This window comes from Ochlerotatus camptorhynchus, unplaced genomic scaffold, assembly GCF_037179485.1.
Source record: "Ochlerotatus camptorhynchus isolate MF236.1 unplaced genomic scaffold, CSIRO-AGI_Acam_v1.1 ptg000196l, whole genome shotgun sequence".
Taxonomy (NCBI): Eukaryota; Metazoa; Arthropoda; class Insecta; order Diptera; family Culicidae; genus Ochlerotatus; species Ochlerotatus camptorhynchus.
The window spans coordinates 4,975,269-5,001,439 of NW_027040686.1; the positions used below are offsets into that span (position 1 = coordinate 4,975,269).

The following is a 26,171-nucleotide window of genomic DNA, read 5'->3' on the forward strand; positions in this document are numbered from 1 at the left end:
ACCAGGGAGGCAACTTCAAAATCATTTTCAGAACTTTGTTCTGAATCCTTTGAAGTGCTTTTTTCCTGGTAGTGCAACAACAAGACCATATTGGCACAGCGTAAAGCATGGCCGGTCTAAAAACTTGTTTAAATATTAAAAGTTTATTCGTCAGGCAAAGTTTGGATTTCCTGTTTATAAGAGGATACAAACATTTTATATATTTGTTACATTTAGCTTGAATGCCCTCAATGTGATCTTTAAAAGTTAATTTTTGGTCAAGTACTAATCCAAGATATTTCACTTGGTTTGACCAGGAAATTGGAACTCCGTTCATAGTGACTATGTGACTACTACTAGGTTTCAAAAACGAAGCTCTAGGCTTGTGTGGAAATATTATAAGTTGAGTTTTGGAAGCGTTGGGAGAAATCTTCCATTTTTGTAAATAAGAAGAGAAAATATCTAAACTTTTCTGCAGTCTGCTGCAAACAACACGAAGACTCCTTCCTTTAGCGGAAATGCCTGAGTCATCGGTGAACAAAGGCCCAAGAATGCTACCCTGAGGAACTCCTGCTCTAACAGGTAGTCGATTACATTTGGAATTTTGATAATTTACCTGCAGAGTTCTGTTAGTTAAATAATTTTGAACTAATTTCATAATATAAAGTGGAAAATTAAACTTTTTTTTAATTTAGCAATCAAACCTTCATGCCAAACACTGTCGAATGCTTTTTCTATGTCTAGAAGAGCAACTCCAGTTGAGTGGCCTTCAGATTTGTTTGAACGAATTAAATTGTTAACTCTTAAGAGTTGATGAGTAGTTGAGTGCCCATGGCGAAAAATCCAAACTGCTCATCTGCAAAAATGGAGTTCGTATTGATGTCGTTCTATCATTCTATTCAAAATTATCTTTTCAAAAAGTTTACTTATTGAAGAGAGTAAACTTATTGGGCGGTAGCTAGAAGCTTCAGCTGGATTTTTATCCGGCTTCAAAATTGGAACAACTTTTGCATTTTTCCATTTATCAGGAAAGTATGCCAAATGGAAACATCTGTTAAATAATTTTACCAAGAAAGACAAGGTACTCTCTGGGAGTTTTTTGATGAGGATATAGAAAATTCCATCATCACCTGGAGCTTTCATATTTTGAAACTTTTTAGTTATAGACCTTACTTCGTCCAAATCAGTCCCCCAGGAATCATCAAAAATATTTTCCCGAGAGAAAATATTCAGAAAATCCCGAGCAACTTGATTCTCAATAGGACTTGTAAGACCCAAACTGAAATTATGGGAACTCTCGAATTGCTTAGCAAGTTTCTGAACTTTTTCCAAATTTGTGATCAAAATTTTATCACCTTCTTTAAGCGCTGGAATAGGCTTTTGAGGTTTTTTTCAAATTTTTTGTGAGTTTCCAAAAGGGTTTGGAACTCGGGTCTTATTTAGAAATATTATTTTCAAAAGTTTTGTTCCTCAGGGCAGAGAATCGCTTTTTAATTTGTTTTTGCAAATCCCGCCAGATAACCTTCATGGCAGGATCGCGTGTTCTTTGATATTGTCTCCTACGGACATTTTTAAGACGGATCAAGAGCTGAAGATCATCGTCTATTATAATTGAATCGAATTTAAGCTTACATTTTGGTACTGAGGCAGCTCTTGCTTCAACTATAGAAGTAGTCAGAGATTCAAGAGCATAATTAATTTCATGTTTGGTTTGCAAAGGAATGTTTGGATCGAAGTTATATTCCATAAATGTTCGATACTGCTCCCAATCAGCTCTATGGTAATTGAAAGTAGAGCTGTTGGGATTACAAATTATTTCTTGGGATATTTCAAAAGTTACTGGAAGGTGATCAGAACCGAAGTCAGCCTGGGTAACCAGTTGGCTACAAAGTTGACATGAATCAGTTAAGACCAAATCAATAGTGGAGGGATTTCTTGCAGAAGAAAAGCATGTTGGGCTGTTTGGATATTGAATAGTGTAATAACCTGCAGAACAATAATCAAACAGAATATTACCATTGGAATTGCTTTGAGGATTATTCCATGAGCGGTGTTTTGCATTAAAATCACCAATAATAAAGAATTTAGACCTATGACGGGTAAGTTTCTGGAGGTCACCCATAAGAAAATTCTTTTTCTGGCCTACGCATTGGAATGGCAAATAGGCAGCTATAAACGTAAGTTGTCCAAATTTTGTTTCAACAGAAACTCCCAAAGTTTCAAAAACTTTGGTTTCAAATGCAGAAAGAATTTAATGTTTGATTTGTCTATGAACAATGATGGCAACGCCACCACAGGGTCCATCAAGACGATCATTTCTATAAATCAAGTAATTTGCGTCCTTCTTAACCTTATGGTCAGGTTTAAGGAACGTTTCAGTTATAACGGCAATATGCACGTTATGAACTCTCAAAAAGTTAAATAGCTCGTCTTCATTATCTTTAAGAGATCGAGCATTCCAATTTACAATATTTAATGCTTTAAAATCCATTACTGAATTTTAAAGTCATGACAATATTATTTGCAAATTTTACTCCAGTTTGAATAGCATCAAACATGGAGTTAGATTTAAGCATATCAGAAATCATGTCAATTAATGATTTCTGTAAAAAATCCATTTTAGGGGCAGTAATGCTTCCTAAGTCAAAATTGTCAAAATTTCCGTTAGAATTACTTTGGTTAGTATTTTGATTTCTACCCGTTGCAAAAGCAGCATAGGTAGCTCCATTAACTCGCTGAACATTGTTAGCAGCGAGGGGAGTAGGTACAGATGAAAAATTTGAAGCAGGGGTGATATTTGTACCTACGGGTACGAATGTAAAAATTTGTTCCTCGCTGACCGTTGTTAACAGCAGAGGAATGTGTACCTGGTCGGAAACGTGGAGCGTTTCTTACCTGTCGGTTAGAACGAGATTGTAGGATCGCTTTGCGAGTCTTACATTCCCAAAAATTGGATTTGTGGTTTTCACCACAATTTGAACATTTCAATTTCTTAGGATCTTCCTTCACAGGACAGTCGTCCTTTGCGTGAGAGGAATCACCACAATTCATGCATTTAGCTGGCATGTAGCAATTTTTAGTTCCGTGACCCCATCCCTGGCACTTACGGCACTGAGTGAGATTTTGGAAATTTCCTCCAGTCTTCCTGAAGTGTTCCCACTTCACTCGGACATGGAGCATAAGGCTAGCTTTTTCTAAGGCCTTAAGGTTGTTTAGTTCACTAGACTTGAAGTGAACTAAATAAAAATCATTAGAAATCCCGTTGCGCGAATCGCCAGGACGGGATTTCATTTTCATTTTGATTACTTGGAGTGGCACAACTCCAAGTAATTTTGCCAGTTCATCTTTGATCTGATCCAGGGATTCACCACTGGGCAGTCCTTTCATGACAACCTTGAACACACGTTCAGTTTTGGTGTCGTAAGTAAAAAATTTGTGCCTCTTCTAAGTAAGATACTTGAGAAGACATTTAAATCCGTCCAAGGTTTCAGCCAATACACGGCATTCACCCCGACGTCCAATTTGTAGAGAAAACTTAACTTTCACGAAGTTCAAAAGTTCCATGCGAAGAGCATGGAAATCGGAAGTGGTTATCACAATAGGGGGAATCTTTTCCTTCTTGGCATTAAGCCGGGAAAGTTTACTAGAATTTTTCTTGGATGATGGATCATTCTCATCATCCGTGAGCAAATCAAATTAATTTCTTCAGAAGGGGGGTCAAGGGTTTGCCCCTTTCTTTTGCGTTTAGGCGCCATGGCGGCAGTAAATTTTTACCCAAATCGACTTCCAAGCAAATTACTATAAGAATCTGAAGGATAGAAGAGGAATTTTCCAAATCGATATCCAAGAAGGATTACCTCGGGTAGGGTCCAAACAAGGATTGAAGAGGAATAAAGTTGAACAAGGTAGAAATTTTACAGGTTGAGCACTGAAAAGTGCTGTTTAAATTTGTTGTAGCTTTAGGTAGTAGTAACACTTCCTTCAGCAAAAAGCAAATAGATCCGCACGGCAAGAGAGCACGATGCGGGCTGTTGGTCGCCAATTTAGTTTTAGTGAGGGTTCAATGACATTAGTCAACTGGTTAACTGACCAATCAAGCAACTTACTTCTTGAACAGTGATCCAGCAGACCCGATAAGCCAAATGAACCGACCGGCTTATCGACTAGCCAACCATCCAAACTAAACTTGCCAGCAAACAAAAATCTAACTATGAAGTAATGAAATTGGGTTGTTAGCGGAATGCTTAAATAAAACAGCAAACAAGTTAATCTTCCATTTAATTCCACTTAATTAATGTTGGTATCCATGACAGATACGTATTTCGACTACAATGTGCAGTCTTCATCAGTGTCATTCCCGCTAAAGAACTATTCAAAATCTAACCCCCTTAAGTACTCATCCCCTAGGTATAAAAGTCAAGATCACAGGTATAAAAATGAAACTACAATGTGTTGAATCGTGTTTTGAAAGTACACGTGTTTTAGTGGTAAAATGTTCCTCTCGATACGTGCAGTATTAAAAAAGCTATGCAAGATGGAAGACGAGAAAATACAATTGATTTTGGTTTTGAGTCCGCAGTTGAAAATTCCATCGATTTCCGGGCGAATATAAACAAACATGAATTTGCTGGGAACATCACCCCGTACTGTGGCCTGATAGAACTTTTGTCCGGGAACCTTACTGAAATCCATCTTGACCATCTTTCGTCGTCCATGAGAAGGCATCCTCTATACTTCGTCAGAACCCGGTCGTACAACTTCCGGGCGCGTGTTCTGGCCACTAGTTCGGTTGCTTGGAGGCACGGAATGAACGGTAACCTGCTCACAGACGGATCTCCGGACGGTACGACTGTCACAGTATTTTTTGGCGACATCTCGATCCGAGAGTCCTGGGTTTCTCTTGATCGACCTCAACACCTTCCAGTTCAGCTGCCGATCCAAAGTTCAAAGCAAAACGCTGTCGAAACTATAGCTATAGAATAAATAAAGTGTCCGGATTCTAAGTGGATCCGACTTTATGAACCATTTTAGCATCATTCCCTCGGACTTGTTCCAGAATTTCTTTGGATTTCTGCCTATTTTCTGCACATTTCACTCGTAATTCCATGCAGCACAGTTTCGATTCTCACTTTAAGTACACACATTCAGTATCCTGTACGATTCCTTGTCTGTCTTGTAATATTTTTCTTCATAAGTAATTTCGATGGAACAGCCACATTTACATTAAAACGAAAACGATACTCCCTTCAAAATGAAACAAACAACATCTCTCTGCAAAGGAAATACCATCAACAGTGCTCACTCAGAAAAGCAATTGCATCACAAAACGTCACGACCACGACCGGCCTTAGAAGTCATGCCACCAGCACAAGAATACGTTGATGAGGCCGGACGGTAATCTTCATGCCTTAGACTTCCTCAACATCCATTGCCAGCATCAGCCCAGCAACAGATGTCCGAGCGATCGATTTACGAGCCCTTTGTTCTTCCTCGTTTCTCGTCCCTCGGTGTGCAGCATTCTGAACTGATGTCAGGTCCAGAGCCAGACTAAAACCGATTCAAGTGATTCTTGAACGGAAAAAAAAAATAAAGATTCGCAACTGTTGCTGCTTGCTACCACCATCATCATCGCCGCCGCCACATCGTGTCATTAAATTGATTATTACTTAACATTTGCTCTTTGATATTTTCTTCGCGCGGGACCCGCTTTTTTACTGTAGGTATGTTGCAGGGCTCGCCGTCGTCGTCGTCGTTTTCATCGTAGTCGCGCCAAGGTTTCCTCCTCTCTCTCTCGTCGTGGCACAGCGATCGATGCGATGATTCGTTTCTCGCGAATATTTTCTCGAACCAACAGCAGCAGCAGGTTATTGGCAATCACTCAGTCAGCTTCAGCAGTTTTTTTGCTTCACTTTTCCTTCGCTTCATTTTCGCTTTCAGTATTTATTCTGAACTCTGAAGCTATTTTTTGTTTTGCATTATTCATTTTTTTTTCATTCCTGATTTGTTATTTTTATTTCGGTATGCGCGATTGCATTAATACCGTTGCAAAATATCGCCACCGGCGGTGGCATTCTTCAGCGACCGAGAGTACGCACACACGTCATAGAGGGTCGTATACCTGCAGCAGGCAGTGCAGTCTCTCGGTCTGTATCAGACACAAAAACGACAAACGGAAAGGAAGTCATTTGCTGCCATCAGACGAAGACGACGACGATGATGGGGTGGGGTGGGAGCAGGACGGGTGTTGAGAGCCATTATGATTCAGTATTTAGAAGCAGCAGTAGTCTTCGCGGTCTTCAACACTTACCAACCAAGCTACGGGTTGGTGGGCTGTTAGGAGGTGATGGATAACTTTAGCGGGGGCTTAACTCGCACTAACTCGCTGTTTCAAAACAAAGAGCGTAAGCAAAATTGTGATGAGTTGATGTTGCTGCAGCAGTCATAAAATTTGGACACGGATTAGATTTTTAGGACGGTTGTTGTGTAATGATGATGATGATGATGATGCTGTCGCTGCACTACTGGATGTTGCCGTTGAGTAATTTCCTGCAAAATGAGGAGATTGGTCGTCGTTTTGTACTCAGATCTTGGTAGGTAGTAAACTTTGTATCAAGTTCATATTCATAAAAGGAACACTAGTTGTATAGTTTTTTTTGGTCATCGTCATATAATGATGGAAATAGCCTCTCCCTATGAAGCGTCTGTAAGAAACAATTGGCTCACAGCTCACAGTTTAAAACAAAGATTAATATGACAGATATAGAATTGTTCAGTGTCGTAGGCTCGTATCCTTGAAAGACTTAGCACAGCATTCGTTTACGATCATGATGCTGTTCGATCTTATTTCACAGCTAGCCATCTTGGTAGTAGTGTTAAAATTTCACATCTGCATTTACTCCTATACCGAATAAACCTATGACCTATGATTTCGAAATTCACCTTAAGCCAAAGAAGATCTGTGACCGCAATTCGAAACAAAACGTTCAACAATCTGCCGAAAATAATGGCACAGTTCAACACAATAGCCCATCAACCATCAATAGGAGAAGCACATACGCAGCAGCATGTCTCTCGAGTTCGACTACAACGGCAGCGAACCGACCGAACTGAACGACCTTCCCTTGGTGGCGAGTGCGTTGAACTGTGCTTAAACCTCTCTAGAAGCCCCCCGAAAACTCCGAAAAACGGGCATCGCCATCATAATAAAGTCTCCGGCAAGATCGAGCGCGCGCGTGCACTGAAACGCATCAATAACGAGCCTCCATCCATCCGCCGAGTGGTGGAGAGGTCCAGATTGCAACATACTCAACCTCTTCTGCAATCCCCCTCATCATCAGCATCACCATCACCGTCGACCATATTTACGCGGGTACCGGTAATTTTGCATCACACAGCGCACACAGCGAGTCAGTATGTCAGGCAACCACTTTTCCAATTGTTTTTGCTCACTGCCCAAAAACGAACGCAGCAAAAAACGGTCAAACTGGTCAGCTTACGACGACGACCTTGGGCTACTGCTGCTGCTGCGGCTGAGAAGAGATTGCCCAAAATCCGACCACAGCAGCAACAGCGTGGATCATCGTCCAATAGCGGAGGCTTTTTTCGACGGTTGGAGGCTGTTCGTTGAACTCCAGCTGCGTGGTTGGCCAACACTCGGAATTGGTTCTCACCAGTGGCGACCAGTGGCCGCGAATCCGTTCGTTGCCATCGCCTCCAAAACAGAAAAATGGAAACCGAAAAATGCACAAAAACAATAGACCAAGACAGGAAAATTGGGCAATAGGCCAACGAAAATTTTCGGACCGAAAAAAGTGCAATCGAATCAAATCAACATCAACCACAATGGACGGAGCGGCGCTTGTTTTATTTTTCGGGGGGTGATGGACAAGAGGAGAAATTGAAGGTTTCCGCGGGTTTTTGGGCCTTTATTTCCAGAGGCATTTCGCTGCACCGGTGATCATTCATGGATGACTGCATTTTTCGCATGATGGGTGATGAAAACCTAAGTGCTTTTCGGTGGTTCGATGTCAGCTATGACAGTTAAATGCCAAAGTGGCGTTGCTGTGAAATGTTACCGGAAAATACAGCGGCATCTAAGGATGGTTGCGTAATGCATTAGGCGGAGGGTGTTATTGAATGTTCGAAAAGGCTTTTTGTACGGTGGTATTTAAGATTTTCTTGGGGTGTAATTTGTTAGATAGGTTACTGAATGTCGTGTAATTTTACATAAGGAGTTCACTAAAATTCATGTGACCTTTTCTAACAGTATTCCATTTCCGGTGTTAAATAGTGATGCAGTAACAATGGCGTAGCCCGGTTTCGTAATTGAGTCGGTCCAATTGGAGGATTTTCACTTAAAAGTGACATTTTGAAAATAAATTTATATGTGTGAAAATCCCTCTGTTGTTGAACGACAGTGTTTTTCCAAATATTATTCCACGTCGGTCAGAAATAAATATCCTAGGAAAGCATGTTTCATATCATATGTAAGTGAAAATTAACCAATTGTACCTCAGCCCTAATCATTCAAGCTGAGAATCGGTCAATGTTACTGAGGACCTAATTTAATGTTCAGCTTGAATTGTGCTACAAATTTTATTTATCTTGAAAAGAGTCCTATGTATCAATTATCTTTAAATTATCATGAAAATCAACAGACCCTAATTGAAACTTTTTGAAGAGTTTTCTTGAAATCATCCTACAATTTCATCAAAGTTGTTTCCAAAATACCACTATGATAATTTTGGCACTCATTTTGGTATTCCATTTCAGTGTGTTTTATTATAGAGCAGTTCCACGCTGAATGACGAACCGATGCGACTTTCTCCGATTTGCATTAAACTTTGCATAATTGCTTGTTATGTTCAATCATTCACATTTAAGCTAAAATTCGGCCATTTTGAATCTCGCGAAAAAACTTCCAAATGGCTCATTCGAAATTTTTCAAAAAATTATAACTCGGAAAAGTCACTTCCAATCTCATTTCTCCCTTCCAATGACGTTTGAGACAAAGTTGTAGGAAAAAATAAATGTTTCTCAGGAAAATATTGAAGGCCCAAAAATTTCATTAATGTTCGGTAAAAAATAAAAAAAAACGTTATTAAAACTTGATTAACAAAAAACTTTCCCCGTGAATATTTTTTGAATAATTTGCATTAAAAAGCTTAAAAAATGCTATTTTCTGTGATATTTTCAAGTAGAACACTTCAAAATTAACAAAAATCGTAGAACATACACACTAAGATTTTTTTACAGGAGTCAGTATTTTTTTACTGGGTTTTTGAATTGCTGAAAAAGTCGGTAAAAATTCAAATGACCGTTATCCGTAAGGAATCAATGAAATCGACCAATTTTATTTTCTATCATTAAATGGGGTTAATAGAACTAAGTATGTACATGTTCAGAACAAATATTGTCATTAATAAATTTTCCACCGATTTTTAAACTTTTACCGAACAGTTCCGCAATTCAAAAATTCGGTAAAACCGTACTGACTCGATTAGTGTGTAGACTTTCAAAATCGGTTTTCTGTACAAAAAACGACCATAAGCAAAAAGTTTGAAAATACCAAATAGAAACATAAAAACTACAAAGGACAGCCCTATGGGGTTGTACGCAATGGTGACGTAGGACGTGGTTTTATATTATGAATATTATTTGTTAACTGCAGAATGAGCGAATGGGTTTTGTGTAGGAATAGGAACTTGAGGGGGGTTATCTCTGTGTATACCCTTTAGTATGACGCATTTGACACGAAGAGCTACTGATTCCTATCAATAGCGACTGCGGCTTCTTCCTACTTCTATGGATGCTCATGTGGGCTGCAGCTTGCTGCTTACAGGCAGCCTTTCGTAGTGTACTGGAGAACATCACCACTCACCACGCAGTAATTGAATAAATAACGATTGTGAGACCGGATGAAATTTAACTTTGAAATCTGTGTTAGGGAAATCGCTTTTCGCAGGCAATCCGTGATAATTTTAATTATCATAGCAACAGTTGCACATTCGTGCAATTTTCAGCAGTGACACTTTGAAAAATAATGAAGTCCCAAATTTATAAATAAAAGTAGAAATATTTCTGATCGATTGATGATAAAATTATTGAAATTGGTCCAGGGGCAGCTGAATTATTGACGTTCAAAATCTTTCATAATTTTGTTACTTGTTCCATTTTCGGTTTTAACAAAGTGTACCGCCATATATAAATCACAGACGTAGTCCTTCGTCAAAACAACTGACTTAATACCCGATCAACCCTGGTATGTATAGGCGCTGAGTATAGGGACATCATATATAACATCAACATGCTCAATGTAGCCCCAATGCTGGATTGAAAAAGCAAATCATCATTGGGGTTGCATTGAGCCTTTTGATGTTGATGAGCAAATAAGTTAATACATTTATTGGCTAACCCATATTGCACCGTGGCATAATTTACCCCTTGATATTTTAAGGCTGACTTGTCTAGCTTGTATCAACCTTCTTTCTCGACCCAGGAACATCGTGCACTCTGCACTGTTTAGAGTCTCATGTTGGCACGAGGACGATGTTCAGCCGCCCCAATAATGAAAAATAGACACAGTTTTCCGCACCTAACATGGATAACAAACGCTCGTCCCCCCTTCGCTGTCAGAATACGATCAAGTTGCCACCGGGGTTGGTTACCCAATATTTCCTATGGTTACTCGTACTCCAGTTGGCACAGCGGGGAGGTAGGGATAGGAATTACTAGACAAGAGGACCACTAATGTGGGGCTATGTTATCCATGTAGGTCCCTAGCTGTTATTCGAGTTCTAAAAGCCTCTCAGAATACCAGAAATCTTGGTGATAGGGGTTAGGAGAATTTTGATTTCCTAGAGTTAGTTCTGTTCCTCAGGGCAGCGAATCGCTTTTTATTATTTTTTTTTTTTTGCGAATTCCACCAGATAACTTTCATGGTAGGATCGCGTGTTCTTTGATATTGCCTCCTACGGACATTTTTCAGACGGATCAAGAGCCGAAGATCGTCGCCTATTTTAATACTCCGGGGATAAGTCGGGAATTTGAATAATCCCCCAGGAAAATAATCTTGATTCAATGATTTCCATATTTTCTGAACTTTACATAAGTGATAATGGCATATATTTCAAATCTAAAAATGGTCTAAACGAATCATTTGGTTCAAACTAAAAATTCAACGCAACTAAAAATGTTCTGAAAGTTGAACAACATGTACCTAAAGTAAGATTTCCCAGTTTTCAACTTTAATGACAATACTTTTCTCCTTAGTCTTAGATTCTTGGAAATTTATCATTTTTTTTTAATTTTTCTGATTATCTCTTTTTTTTGTTTGTTTTATCGGTATCTGCTTATATCGAACCTATCAACAAACATGGTCCCAAATCCATATTTAGGACGAACTTAGCTCAGTCGGTAAAGGCGCAGCTACAAAGCAAGACCATGCTGGAGGTGGCTGGGTTCGATTCCCGGTTCGGTCTAGGAATTTTTCGGGTTGGAAAATTTCTCGACTTCCCTGGGCATAGAAGTATGATTGGACTTGCCACACATGCAAAAATGGTACAGGCATCGAAAGCTCTCAATTAATAACTGTGGAAGTGCTTCTAGAACACTAAGTTGAGAGCACGCAAAAAGCTAATATGCCATACGCAATAAGCTTGAAAAGCGAAGAAGAAGAAGAAGACAAAACTGTTATTTTAGGTTGATGAAATCATCGGGAAAGCTTTTATATCTTTTTTGGCCATTTTGTTATGTAAATTAAATTAGGGTAGTCCCTATTACTATGGCTATTGAGTTAAAAATATTAAATTTAAAAGTTATTTGCGATAGACCAGCGCAATGTTCGACAAAGCTGTAGAACAATTTGTTTGAAGCTACTTTGCTGAAGGTACACATTTTCTATCTCTATTGGTTCTCGTTTTATACTGCCTTTAAAAGAGAGGTAGAGGGAGAGGGAGTTGCTTAAAACATCTATCTAACAATAGATTTTGAAGTTAATTTTTTTAAGGTTTTCGATTGATTTCAATACTATTTTATTCAGATTTATAGTTGGAAAAAATTTAATTGTTTTTCAATAGTACTATTGGAAATATATCAAACTATATGACGAAAATCGACCAATCACGAGCTTGATTGTGAATACTTTCGACACGAGAGGCAAACGAGCACATGGGCAAATCCCTAACAGGGACATCAAAACCAGGTACCTAAACATTATTTCAAATATAGAAATTTAACCATTGCTAGCACTCAAATATTGATCGATCTATAGCGAGGTTTCTTTTCGCACAACGAATGTATGGCCGATATGATTGGGAAATACGCAACATTCAACTTTAACTATGACCAGATGCAGCTATGAAAAAAAATTACGAGCACCAGTGGATTGGATATAATGTTCCTATCTTCAGCAAAGTTGTTCAATAGACAAAACCTATTAGATGGTGAACATTAAGCGGCGCTTATGCACTTCGAAGCGTTTTTAATACATAAAATAATCAAGGTGGAAAATAAAATACATTTCAGCTAGCTAATGTCGTTCACTAGGTGTAAAGACAACATTTGCTAGTAAGTTACTATAGTAGCTAGAGCACCTAGGTTAAAATGAAATGTAACTTAGTTTGAATTTGCAACAAATAAAGAGTAAAAGAAACATTTCCTACCGAATTTTGGACCAAAAAAAAAAGATTATAGGGGAATTTACGTATTCTCGGCAACCTAAGCAGCGACCTTCTTTCTATAGCCTTTTTCTCTAAGGAACGCACACATATGCAGTATTGGTTTGTTTACAATCTTTTGCTGCCAGCTGCTCTAACAATTTCAGTTGAAAGAATTGTCATAAACTGTTTTGAAACGATTTTACAAAGCTCCAATCTTCTCTAGTGAGAGCGAGTATTGTCGGCAACCAGTTTTTCTTCGGCATCCGTTCCATTTGAACTGCATGTAAATCTGCTGTTCTATTATCGGCAACTCGAAATCAGCTACAATTTGTGGTGCGTGTGTTGCATTTCAAGAAAACCTTGCTAGATTGCTTTTTCTCAGTGGTAAAAATATAGTCAAATTGAAGCTGAAAGCATAAAGAATCGTTTGCATGCATTCAGCGAAGTGTTTTCGTAAGAAAATCTAGTGAAAATAGTGTTTCAATTTGGGTTGCCGAAAATAGTCTGTCATGCCGAAGCCGTCATTTCCCCTATTTTCAACGGACCGCCGCTCAGATTTCTGTATTAAGATGAGAAAACCGCTCTCCGAATTTTCAGTTTATTTGATTGTAACACGAGCGAGCGCTTTTAGTTTAAAGTTAATACGGGGATTGTGGTTGAAATGGATGAAGAAATGACACTTGTTCACACTTTGAACACTGAACAGATTCAGTATAGGGCAGGCGTGCCCAACCTTTCTAATAATGTATTTTTAAATGGCTGTATGTTTGTTCGATGAACATGTTTCAAGCTGCATTTTGTTTATTTCTCATTTATTCTGGACCAAAACTTATAATGATGAACAAAATTGCACTAGAGTAACATCATTGCTGAGATCCAGAAACCATGTCCGATCCGCGGGGCGCACGTTCGGCAGCGCTGGTATAGGGGAAACGCAGGTCTATTTTGGCCATGTTCTGACGATATTTCAAGATTTTTTTTACATTGTTGAGATGTTAAGTTGTGTTGATAATTTAATACATTGGAGTGGTTCAAACTATCGATTTTGCTCCACCAGGCTCAATTGATTTTAAATCAGGTCCTGATCATAGTATTCGGCCGAACTCCTACTGGACATAGAATTTAGTGAATTTTGTTACAAACAAAGAACAATAAATTATCGGCTCCGTAAAGCTTCCGCGATTGAGCCTTACAAATAAACGATCTAGATTAAAAAAAAATTAGGTCCTGATCATTCTCCCAAAATCTGAGTTTATTTGGATGCGAACTCATACTGCATTGGCCCTTTGAAGTTGATATGGGAATTACTATGGGAAAAGTGAACTTTATATTCGCAACATCCCAGCATTTCGGCATAATGATTTACGGTAAACATTCTTTCTGCTCTTATGTGAAAGCTACAGTTTTTTTTTAAATTATGAGTCAAATTCGACTCAATTTTGAGCTACTCTCATTGGCCGTGCAGAAAGGCGAAATATAGTACCAATGGTTACTTGGGCAGCCAGATAGCTTATTAACTAATATCAAGTAGTTAATCGATCCGGTGATCGGTCAGTTGGTTGATTGGTTGGATGATTTGTGTGTCGGTTAGTTGGTTAGATTTTTAAAATAAAACAGCAAAAAAGGTTATCTTCCATTTAATTCCACTTAATTAAACTTAGTTAATAGAACAAAGCGCGTCCTAAGAACGGAAATATTTGTTTCAGTTCCCCCAGGAAAAACGAACATCAGTTTTTCATTAAAATAGTGCAGGAAATGTGCCTATTTTGTCTCATTACTGAGTGATTCGTTTACGGATCACAGTTTTAAATAAGTAGTGAACATTTTGTGTCATTAAAATTGGGATTTATTGCTGCAAAAGCATTTATTTGCATGATAGACCGAGTTGAGAAGCTAGCCTAGTACATACCGTTACCCTATCTAACTCTTCATAAGGCTATACTTATTGAAGATAAGCTGATATTTATTGAAGATAACGAAATATAAAATATAAATAAAGAACTATGTAAATTAAACATTAAAAATTGAATAAATCAATTAAAATAAACAAAAATATAAACGAAGAAAACTTAAAAACTAAACAAATCAATCAAAATTAAAAACAAATAAACAAAAACAGCAAATCAAAACAATAAAAATAATAACAATATATAAAAAAAAAAACTAAATATATAAATAAATGAATCGATAAATAAATAAATAAGTATTTCTTGGCGGGATCGCCTGTTACGAACTATGTTGGGGGTTAAAGGGTGTCCACGATGAAATTGCCACACACAAAATTGATTCGCAAAACTCGAGTTTTCATCCGATTGCCATCAAATTTTCAGGGATTGAGAAATAACTATTAAACTTCATTTTACCATTTTACTCGTATTTTATTTACAGTCCATACGCAAATGCCCGCACCTTGGCCTTAACCCCGGCCATAAGATTCTGCACAACCTGTGAATCAACCGTTTTTTGCATGTAAACCCATACTTTCTTCAGTTCCTCGACCTTAGGTCGTTTAAGAAGGTGCTGCTTCATAATCGCCCAGTACTTCTCGATGGGGCGGAGCTCCGGAGTGTTGGGAGGGTTGAACATTTTCGGCATGAAATTGACCTTATTGTCCGCATACCACTTCAGCACGTCCTTGGAGTAGTGGCATGAGGCCAAATCCGGCCAGAAGATTGTTGGGACGTTGTGGGCCTTCAGGAGAGGAAGCAGCCGCTTCTGGAGGCACTCTTTTATGTACACCTGTCCGTTCCTCGTGTCCTGGGTCACGAAAGGTGCACTCCGCTTCCCGCACGTGCAGATGGCTTGCCAAACCAGGAATTTCTTCGCAAATTTGGACATCTTCTGAGTGCGGACATGCTCCGGAACGCTGAACTTATCCTTGGCCGTGAAAAACAGGTCGCCGGGGATCTGTTTGAAGTCGGCCTTCACATATGTTTCGTCGTCCATGATGCAGCATTCAACTTTCGTCAGCATGTTGAGGTACAACTTCCTGGCACGGGTTTTGGCGGACTTGTTCTGCTTCTCGTCGCGATTAGGGGCCTTTTGTACCTTGAACGTTCGAAGCCCAGCCTTAGTTTTGGCCTTCTGGACAAAACTTCGGCTTAGGTGCAGCTTCTTAGCCACATCCCTAACGGAGGCGTTCGGATTTCGGTTGAAGGCCCCAACTACGCGGTTGTGATTTTTGGTGTTGTACGGAATACTTTTTCCTTCACTTCTGGGCTTCCGATCGGTGGTCAACCGTTCCTCGAACCGCTTAATCACTCGCGACACCGTAGAATTCGCGATTCCCAACGTTTTAGCGATGGAACGATGCGCGAGATCCTTGTTCTCGTGATGAATGCGCAAGATTTTATCACGCACGAGCTGTTCTTTCGACTCCATTTCCGCGAGTTTTGATCACAGGACTTTAAAACTTGCAGGATGTAAATAATGCACTATGAACTAAATCCACCCAAATTTTCATTAAATTCTACCCAACGGTTAAAAAGTTAGAGCAATTTCATAGTGTGGCAATTTCATCGTGGACACCCTTTATGTGGCTTTCAGTCTTTTGATGCTCAAAAATAGGGTTTTAAGTTTTCATCTGACGTTTCGGTCACATGTATTGTGCATTTTTCAAAGAATTAACTAAATTCCGTTTTAGTGTTAAGAGCCCACAGCATAGGCACAATTGTTACGATGTTCGGTATCGTATGTTGACCACTCCAGTTTTGCGGTAGTGGCGGGAAATTCAAAATGAACCGGCTAGAAGGGCTTGGGTACAGTTTCTCGTTTTGGCGTTTTAAATGCACACGTAGATTTTTAACTGCATGTTAATTTAAATAAATTACCGTGTAGCTCATTAAGTTATTTGTTAATTTATTAGAAATTATATAAGAATAAACGTTAATTTCGAAGAATTTAATATAATTCGCAGAAAATCCATGATCTACCAGAAATTCTGTTATTCTATGTTAATTCTAAAATTTTATAATAATGCATAACAATTAGCGATTTTTCATAATTCCTTATATTTGTTTATGATTCTCAAACATTTTCAAATTGTTGTTGGTCATAGAGTAAAAATAAAAACTAAATTGGTTTTGAATTCTCATAAATGACGCATTTCGCGCCAAATCGAATCGAAGCTGGCAGCACCCTCTCAGATTTCAATAAAATTTCCTGGATGTGTAGACTTTGACTAAATAAGCACTTTTGCAAACTTATTTTTTCCAAAATTTATCTAGACTAACATTTGAGAAGAGCCAAACTTTTTCAGCCGATTTTTTTCAAAAAAATATTATGGAAAAATGACAACTACTACAAAAATGTATTGTATGGATAACTTTTAGGAAATCGACCAAATTATCAAAAAAAAAAAAAAATACTGAAAAAAATTTCATTTGGGAACTACACTGAAAAAAATTGATTTTTAAAATTTAAAGTCGATTTAAAAAAAATAACCATGTTTGATTTGGATAAAACTTTGCCTTAAGATAGGTAATTATGTTTACTACCATCCGTCCATACATCGCGAGATGGGCACTTTTAAGGAAAAAAGTTTTTCTTACAAAAACTTTTTCATGTCTGAACTGATTTTTTTTAACGTACCATTTTTACACAAAACTAAACCAGTGAAGCTCAAAATCATCTCAGAACCCAATAAAGCTCCATTTGTGATTAAATTTTGTCTAATCAGCAACTAATCTTTTGGATTAGAAAATAATTTAATTGATTATACTGTCTACTACTGAGGCAAAATCCGCTACTCCTATAGCAACTTAGAATTCTTAGCTCAAATTATCCATAAAGAATTAGGTATGAATAAAATTTAAATTGAGATCTTCTTTCGAATCAACAACGATTTGGGAAGTTAACGTATCGCATCATAATTCTATATGCCCTTCTGTTATTTATACCTAAACCATTAACATTATATACCTACCACTTCATTCTACCTATGAGCACTATAAAACTAAAGTTGATTTCATACAAGCAGCAGTCAATCTGATAACGAAAGTTGTGAAGACAAGTTGTAGTAAAATTATTATCATAGACCAAAGTAGTAAATTAAGGCTCAAAGGATTGAAATGTTTTGCAAATATAAATAATCCGAGATGCAACCGAAATAAATACATTCTATGGGATGTAACCACGAAATTGATGAAACGATGAGCATTTGTGAGTCATACCGTAGCGTGATATCTCATAATAGAAGTCCAGTTATGAAAAAACGCCGATCGGTTGGAAATGAAGTAAATATCCAACCGTCAACTAGTGGGCAGCAGCATAGTGATGATCCAGGTCCACCAATGAGTGGCCATCAATCCGTAGATGAGCTAGGTAAGAACAGTCATCCTGATGATTCTATCAACTTTTAACTGCAACCTCCTAATTGCACTTATTAATTATTTTTTTCTTCTTCTTCTTCTTTCCTTCAGATACGGTACCATTGGTTCCATCATTGGAGTCAGTCAGTTCCATCAGTAGATGATCTGCAACGCCCATACAATGTTGAGAAGTTTAATGGCTTTGTGGAAACGTTGAATTTATCTCCAATTTCATCGAGGAACATGAGGAGCATGGATTATCGTTCAATAAAATCTCTAGAAATTACACAAGCAGTGTGAAAAAATATATTTGGCCTAGATACAGCAGACATTAGCAAAGTAGAGCACACAGGCAATATCTGGAACACTGAAATTCCACAGTTTTGTGCCTATACCTGGTGACAAAGTAGCGGCAAAACGTTATTCTAATTCAGAAGATGAACCAAAAATATTTAACTTGATTGGAAAAAGGAAAAAAATAGCATGTATGATAATAGGTTTAAAACATTGAAAATATATAAATAAATGATATATGAAAAATCTTGTCTTTTTTCTCTCACATATCACAACAGAATAAGGAAATGATATTTTTTTTTGGCAAGGTCTACATGTCCAAATAGTTTTATTGAACTCTGAGAAAGTGCTGCCAATTCCAAATACGATTTGGCGAGAAATGCATCATGAGCCCTTTTCATATGAAATTTTCGATTAATCAAAGTGAACTTAAGTGCTGATTAGACAAAATTGAATCGCAAATTGAGCTTCATTGGATTCTGAGATGATTTTGAGCTTCACTGGTTTAGTTTTGTGTGAAAATAGCAAATCAAAAAAAAAAAAAATCAGTTCAGACATTAAAAAGTTTTTGTAAGAAAAACTTTTTTTCCTTAAAAGTGCCCATCTCGCGATGTATGGACGGTTGGTAGTAAACATAATTACCTATCTTGAGGCAAAGTTTTATCCAAATCAAACATGGACATTTTTTTTAAATCGACTTTAAATTTTTAAAATCGATTTTTTTCAGTTTAGGTCTCAAATGAAATTTTTTCCAGTATTTTTTCGATAACTTGGACAATTTCCTAAAAGTCTTCCATACAATACATTTTTGTAGTAGTTGTCATTTTCCCATAATATTTTTTTGAAAAAAATCGGCAGAAAAAGTTTGGCCCTTCTCAAATGTTAGTCTAGATAAATTTTGGAAAAACTAAGTTTGCAAAGTGGCATATTTAGTCAAGGTCCACACATCCAGAAAGTTTCATTGAAATCTGAGAGGGTGCTGCCAGCTCCGAATACGATTTGGCGCGAAATGCGTCAAATGCATTTGATGATTAATTTTTGACAGCCAGATATACAGATGAAATATCAGATTTTTAACTGTCGCGTAAAATCTCATCTCGTTTAGTTTTGAGCTATAGTTAGCATTAGCAACGAAATTGTTTACAAGCTTGTGTTGATTTATGCGATATTGTGCTTAAATTTACATTAAATACCGTGTAAATTTACGCCATATTTAGCTTTAATCACGTGTGCGCTATATATCACAGAAATTGACAGGAATTCATACGGTGTATTTAGATCAAGATGATAGGAAATCTTATTGAAAACTCAACACCGCTGCCATTCGAAAAATCCTCAACGTGGCCAATGGGCTCTACTTTCGGGATAGTAGTTTACGTTAGTTCGAAAATTTGCCACTAGGTTGGGCTAGGCTAGCGTGTCTATTAATTTTCTGAACAATTGATCTTAATTTCAGGATTCTGATTCAATACATCACCACAGATTTTTATAGTTTTTGTTATTGAACAAGATCTACTTTGTGATGGACAGTTTAGTTCAGGTTTCTCTCACTAAAAGCTGCTAGTGGGTATAAGAACGTCTCGCACTATGGTATGTTAATCTCGAGATTCTTACCAGGGATAGGGTAAATTAGAAAGGGTCTAGTACAAGAGAGGAGAGCAGAGGCTGGTTTTGAGCAAAACGAACTGTCAAAGCTAGAACCAATCGAGCAGTGCCTATCTTGATTGCATTGGTAGTGTTGCTAGAAACCACTCCTATCTTATACTAGACCCTCTCTAGGGTAAACGCTCCTATAGTTGTGGTACGTTAAAAGCGTTTGCTCCTATAGTTGCTTATGGAGACTCCTGCTATCTCCTGCGTAGTTGTTAAAGTAGGATAAGCTGATGACAAACAGTTTAACTCAAAATTATCTCACTAGATGGTGTTAGTGTGTAATTGAAAATGCACATAGCTGTCGGCTTCTAAGTAACTTATTGTTTTGACTTACAATGAAAAACTAATCTTCAGCAAAGTTTCAGCAGAATCAAAAACTTTAAGTGCAGTAAGTCGTAAAACAGTTTAGCGAAAGTTAGGACGAGGTGAACAATATTCCCCTACTAATGAACCACTTTCAAAGTTGCTACTTCTAGCTTTTCTCTCACATCACCCTAATATTACTTTTACCTCCAGTTTGGGTCATTCGTCTCACCTGTAAAGAAAAAAGAATAGGTTCCATATTAGTCATGTTTATTACTAAATAATTATTGATCGTCATATGAAATATTGGGTGAATTTTCATCGATTACTTATTGTTAATAATAAATACACTACATTGATGCGATGTGAGTGAACTACCAGTAGTTTCTTTGGTCAACAATGTAGAGAATATTTAATTCTAGAGATAAATATGAACAGAACAATACGACGGAAACTTGTTTTAACACTGCCATTATTGAAGATAGGAAATTTATTTATTTATTTATTTATGTATTTAATCTTCGATATATAAAAACATCGTACAGACAAAAATAACTTATCTACTAATTCTAAGCTTAAACACAGTTTTAGTCATACCAAAATCAAACATATTGGAAACCTCGTTGAAACGATTACAGCAGACATCCAGAGGGTTGTTCATTCCATAGTCAGTACGGTGATTCGATCGGCGGAAGAACTCCGGTTGCCGCGTCACCCGAAACGGTGTGTTAAAGCGGAGTTTCTCAAGTATGTCTGCACAGTCGATATGGTCTGTCAGGACATCAAAGATGAGCATGCGTTGAAGGAATACTCGTCTGCTTGATAGTGTTGGTAGATCAATCAACATGCAACGGCTTTCATATGATGGCAGGTTCGTTCTATCTCTCCAGTGAAGGCCTCGAAGAGCATATCGAACAAAGTTCTTTTGAATTCGTTCAATCCGATTGATGTGAACTGCATGGTACGGGGCCCAGACTTGCACCCCATATTCTAAAACACTGCGTACAAGTGAGCAATACAGCGTCTTTAGACTGTACACATCTTCAAAGAATTTCGTGTTACGCTTCAAAAATCCCAGCAGAGAATACGCTTTGGCTGTTACTGAAGCGATGTGTTCGACAAACCTTAGTTTGCTGTCAACGAGAATTCCCAAATCCTTAACGGTGCTCGTACGTTTCAAGCAACAAGTTTCCATTCTGTACTCGAAAGCAATCGGTGTACGTGAACGACTGAATGTAATCACGCAACATTTCTAGATATTGGCTTCCATTCCATTCAAACTGCACCATTCCAGAAGTCCGTCGATATCCGTTTGAAGCGCACAGCAGTCTACCAGCGACGTGATTACTCGGTAAAACTTGAGGTCGTCAGCATATAAGGATTTTGGAGATTTTATCTTCATGCAGAGGTCGTTAATGAACAAAACAAACAGCAAAGGTCCCAAGATACTGCCTTGAGGCACTCCGGAATGAACCTGGAATAGAACAGAGTAGGACTCACCGACTTTCACCGAAGAACTGCGCCCTGTGAGATAAGACAGAATCCATTGTGTCAGCCACTCAGGAAGTCCTATCCTTTTGAACTTTTCAACTGCAAGGATGTGTGGCACCTTATCAAAAGCTTTGGCAAAGTCCACGTATACAGCGTCGACTTGCTGTCGTTTTTCCATCCTATTCACAAGAGTCGATACATAGCTTAGCAGGTTCGTTGTGGTCGAGCGCTTTTTCATGAAACCGTGTTGTTCAGTAGAGATTATACATTTGGTAGACTGATACAGCACATCATGCACCAAGCTTTCGAAGATCTTCGGCAGACAGCTGAGAATGGAGATCCCACGATAATTCTCTACATCGTTGAGCGAACCAGATTTATGAATTGGTGTGATTGAAGCAGATTTCCAAATCGTAGGAAAGCACTTCTCGTTAAGTGAACGGTTGAACAAAATGCTTGCAGGTAACGCTAGAGAATTCGCACAATGTTTAACGACAAATGGAGGCAATTGGTCAGGCCCAGCGCCTTTTGAACCGTCGATTGATTGCAACTTGAGCAGTACATCGTTTGGTGAAAAATTCATCCGTGGCACGTTTACATCATACTGCGGAATACTGTCCAGGTACGTTACAGACAAAGGTGGTGAGTTATTACTTGACACACTTTGAAAGTAAGACGAGAACATATTCGCTGATTCCTGCTGCGTAGTGGTAGTCATTCCTTGGTAGCGCATGTTCTGAGGAATCCCTTTCGTCGATTTTCGGTCGTCCGCTTTCACGTTGTCCTCGATGCGATGAATGTAGTCGCGAAAACATCTTGCGTTTAAAGAGTTGTATTGAGCCTCTGTATCACGCATTTCAGTTTTTCGTGACTCACTTCTGCGTTTAAAGTATCGTTTCCTAGATTTACGAAGACGATTCCGAAGGTGCCGAAGGTCCGCGTTCCAGCATGGCTGGTTTTTGTGAAGTTTCCGTCTGCGTTTTCTCATCGGTACACTAGTTCGGATGATTCCAAAAAGCTCACCGTAAAAACGAAAAGCTGCTTCGTCCACTGAATCTGTTCTTAATAATTGTTCCCAGTCAACTTGCTGAATTTTCCCATTCAACACAGTGAAGTCAAAGCGATGAAAATCAAAGCATTCAGACTCCTCTTCGACAAAATTGTTCTCAACATCCAGTTTTAAAACGATCGGTTTGTGATGTCTGTCCATTTGCAACAGCGGTAAGGGTGGTTCAAACATATCTGCACAAGCTGAACTGTTGGTAAAAACCAAGTCGAGTAGCCTATCGTTGTCATTAACGAAATGGTTCTGCTGCTGCAGTCCTGTAGGCAACATAGATTCAACCAATGCTAATTCAGACTCCGTGGACGCATTTATCGGCAAGAAGCAGTTCATGTCCTCGTCATATTGCCAGCATAAGCCTGGCAGATTGTAATCACCCAACACAATCATCTTATCACATGCTCTAGCAAGCGATGTCAGTTGCTGAACACAAGTGGAGTGTGTTTCGTAAAGCGCAGGGTCAGAATTAGGAGGCAGGTATACTGTACAGAGAAAAATCTTTTCGTCCTTCAACTCAATTTAGAAATTTAAAAAACAAATCGAAAAATAGCTGGTCGGAAAATTTTAAAATTAATCCTAGTACAAAATAATCGCATTATATTCGTGTGTGGTTGTCTTACAAGCTCTGAGACGCGTTTCTTTTAAATTAAAAAAAAAATTCCGCCCCCGGGTGGACTCGAACCACCAACCTTTCGGTTAACAGCCGAACGCGCTAACCAGTTGCGCCACGAAGGCTCATATCATCTCGCAATTCACGCCCTATCAGCTGACCTTCAATTTTACGAGTCAACCGTGTGAAACGTGCCGTCCCCGTTTTGTATCGCTTCTATCGCCCATCTTTTCAAGCCAATAATACATTTTTGTTTTTTTGTTTGTTTTCTATTCTCATCTCGACGCCGGCCGATGACGACGACGACGGGCGACGACGTGACTGACTCTCCGCTTACGTATTATAGTCGAGAGCAATTATCAACCCATTCATCGCTGCAGCTCACACTTTCTAACATTCTCCACATCGCCACACGTGTGTTGATAGCGCGCTCAGCTTGGATGGACAATTAAACAACAATCTGTGCCTAATGAGATGATGGGGCGGTCTTATCAGAAAACATGGCAAAAAGGGAGAAAACTTTTACCTTGTAATTCCGACCCGGTGCTATCTATTACTATGTTGATGAAAGTTTCTCAATGCAGCACAACCAAACCATACTAGGGAACATCCATAATCGCTCGATGAAGCGCGCGCACACTCGCTAAAAAATGCATTTCATTATCATCTGATTAATTGTCGACCGTTGCTCGATGATAACGGAGCATTATCTCTCCGATAACACATATGAAACTCTCACTTCCCGGCTGCTACTGGTCTTACAGAGTCGGCAATTTTCCACACGACTGTTTTTTTGTTTGCCATTGAAAAAAAAAAAAAAAAAAACATCCAGCATCAAACACTTTTCCTTTCAATTACGGCTTTGTTGTTGCCGTTGGTAGCTGTTATGGCAGGGTGACAATCCCATATCGACAACGACGACTTAGTTGGCTCAATCTCACTCAGCTGTTACCCGCTGAGCAGCAGCAGCAGCAGCAGCAGACGGGGAAAGGAAATCGAAAGTTTCAATTCTTTCCCCCACCTCCTCTCGTCGCCTCCCACGAGGCGAAATGTGGGAGAAATCATCGTCAACATGGAAAAATCAAGTAGCGAAACTGCATCTCTTGCGGTGCAGAATTGCAGATGCAGTCAGCCTCAGTCAGGGCTGAGGGAAACGTGCAGAGATTTTCAGTTTTCTATTGCCACAATTGGCGACGTCGTCTGTCTATGGTCTTTCAGTCGTCGTCTAGATGATGTAGTACTTCCCTTCGTCGTCGTCGCCGTTGCCGCCGCCGGTTGGATGATTCGGTTTCTGTTGTATCACTCTCACTTCTTCCGTTTGAGGTTTTGTGTCTTTGACTGGTTGGATGGGGGGGAGGGGGTGGGGGAGGAAGGACATGTTGCGTTGGAAGAAAGATAGAAAGAAGCGGTAGAGGGAGGAAAAAAAAATGAAAAACCCGGTGACTGAGTGAGCCAATTGTGGTGGTTTTCGAGACCTGCCTGGGCGGGTGAGGGTGGTACTTAGTATGTTTGTTTGATTGTTTAGTATTTAAGTTTATTCATTGTAAAAATTTGCCTTGAAGTCCTTCAGCAAAGATGCTCAGGAATTAAAGATACTATTTTGTTTTATTAGTTTTTACTTAAAATGTAGTCAATTTAAATTCAAACATTTTAAATTTGTGGAACCCATCACTGAGATATATATATGGCAATTTTTTGGTCTTTTTTAAATAAAGAAACTTTCTGGCTTAGGCTGGTTCGTCAGAGATATGACAATTTAAATTTAGGGTCAAATTGAACCCAGGGTACAGACAACGTAAGCTATTCAAGAAAATTGAATTAAGACATAATTTTTCAACTATTTAGGAACAGATTTCATCTAGATTTTATGAAGACGCACCTAGGCACGAAAGAATTAGACTAATTTAAAGTTCTAACTTGTTTCTAGTGTCCTGGGGTCAAATTGATCCCAAGGTATAGACAAATGGTTAATATGCTTTGTTGAAATTTGCTTATAACTATCAGCACTGGATTTTGAAGTGCGCAAAAAAAGTGACGTAACCTGAGCAAAGTAAAATCAAGGTTGCAAAGACTCATTTCAGCTAAAATAATGTTTTTCGGAATAATAAAATCAAAAGATGGTATGATGGCATGTTTTACTTGTAACTTACAAGAAGAGGTTACAAAGTATGCGTTGGAAACATAAAACCTGTAAATTTTGCTTTCTATGAGTCACAATCAGCGATTTGCTGATCGCTGAGTGAGTGAGTGAGTGAGTGAGTGAGTTTGTGAAAAATCGCTGATTGTGACTCTCATGAAGTGAAATAAACAGGTTTAATATGTCAAACACATTCTTTGCAACCTCTTCTTGTATCCTACCAATTCAAAATTTGATCATGGCATCTAATTATTTCATAATTTAGAAAAACATTGTTTTAGCTGAAATGAGTCTTTGCAACCTTGAGTAAAATAACAACCTGCTATCATCTTGAAAACAAGTCTTGTTATTCCAGAGATCATTTTGTTTTCAGTTGTTATCGCGTAACTAATTTAGTTATCAAGATCGACTAATTTTGTTATCAGTTGCTATCCTGAAATAATATTAAATGATGCAAGGTTAAATGAAAACTTCAAATATTATCCGCATGGTAAGAAAAAAAACACACTGCCAAGCATGTTTCAATTATCTCCGTAAGACTTTAATACCAAATGGATAAAATAATTTTAAAATTTTTTGAAAATATTTGCATGGATCGCAGGATGTGCTATCAAGCTGTTTTCAATGATAACTAAATCAGTTATTTTTGTGATATCCACGGAGTAATTTTTTG

At 38.4% G+C, this 26,171-nt stretch overlaps 1 protein-coding gene and 1 non-coding gene across 2 annotated transcripts in view; one reads left to right on the plus strand and one right to left on the minus strand.

Moving 5' to 3' along the window:
* Positions 1 to 26,171, plus strand: part of LOC135702689 (probable serine/threonine-protein kinase DDB_G0267686) — a 140,920-nt gene that overhangs the window by 85,989 nt on the left and 28,760 nt on the right. The window lies entirely within an intron of this gene.
* Positions 23,413 to 23,486, minus strand: TRNAN-GUU (transfer RNA asparagine (anticodon GUU)). The gene has a single exon. It is a non-coding gene; the product is annotated as a tRNA-Asn (tRNA).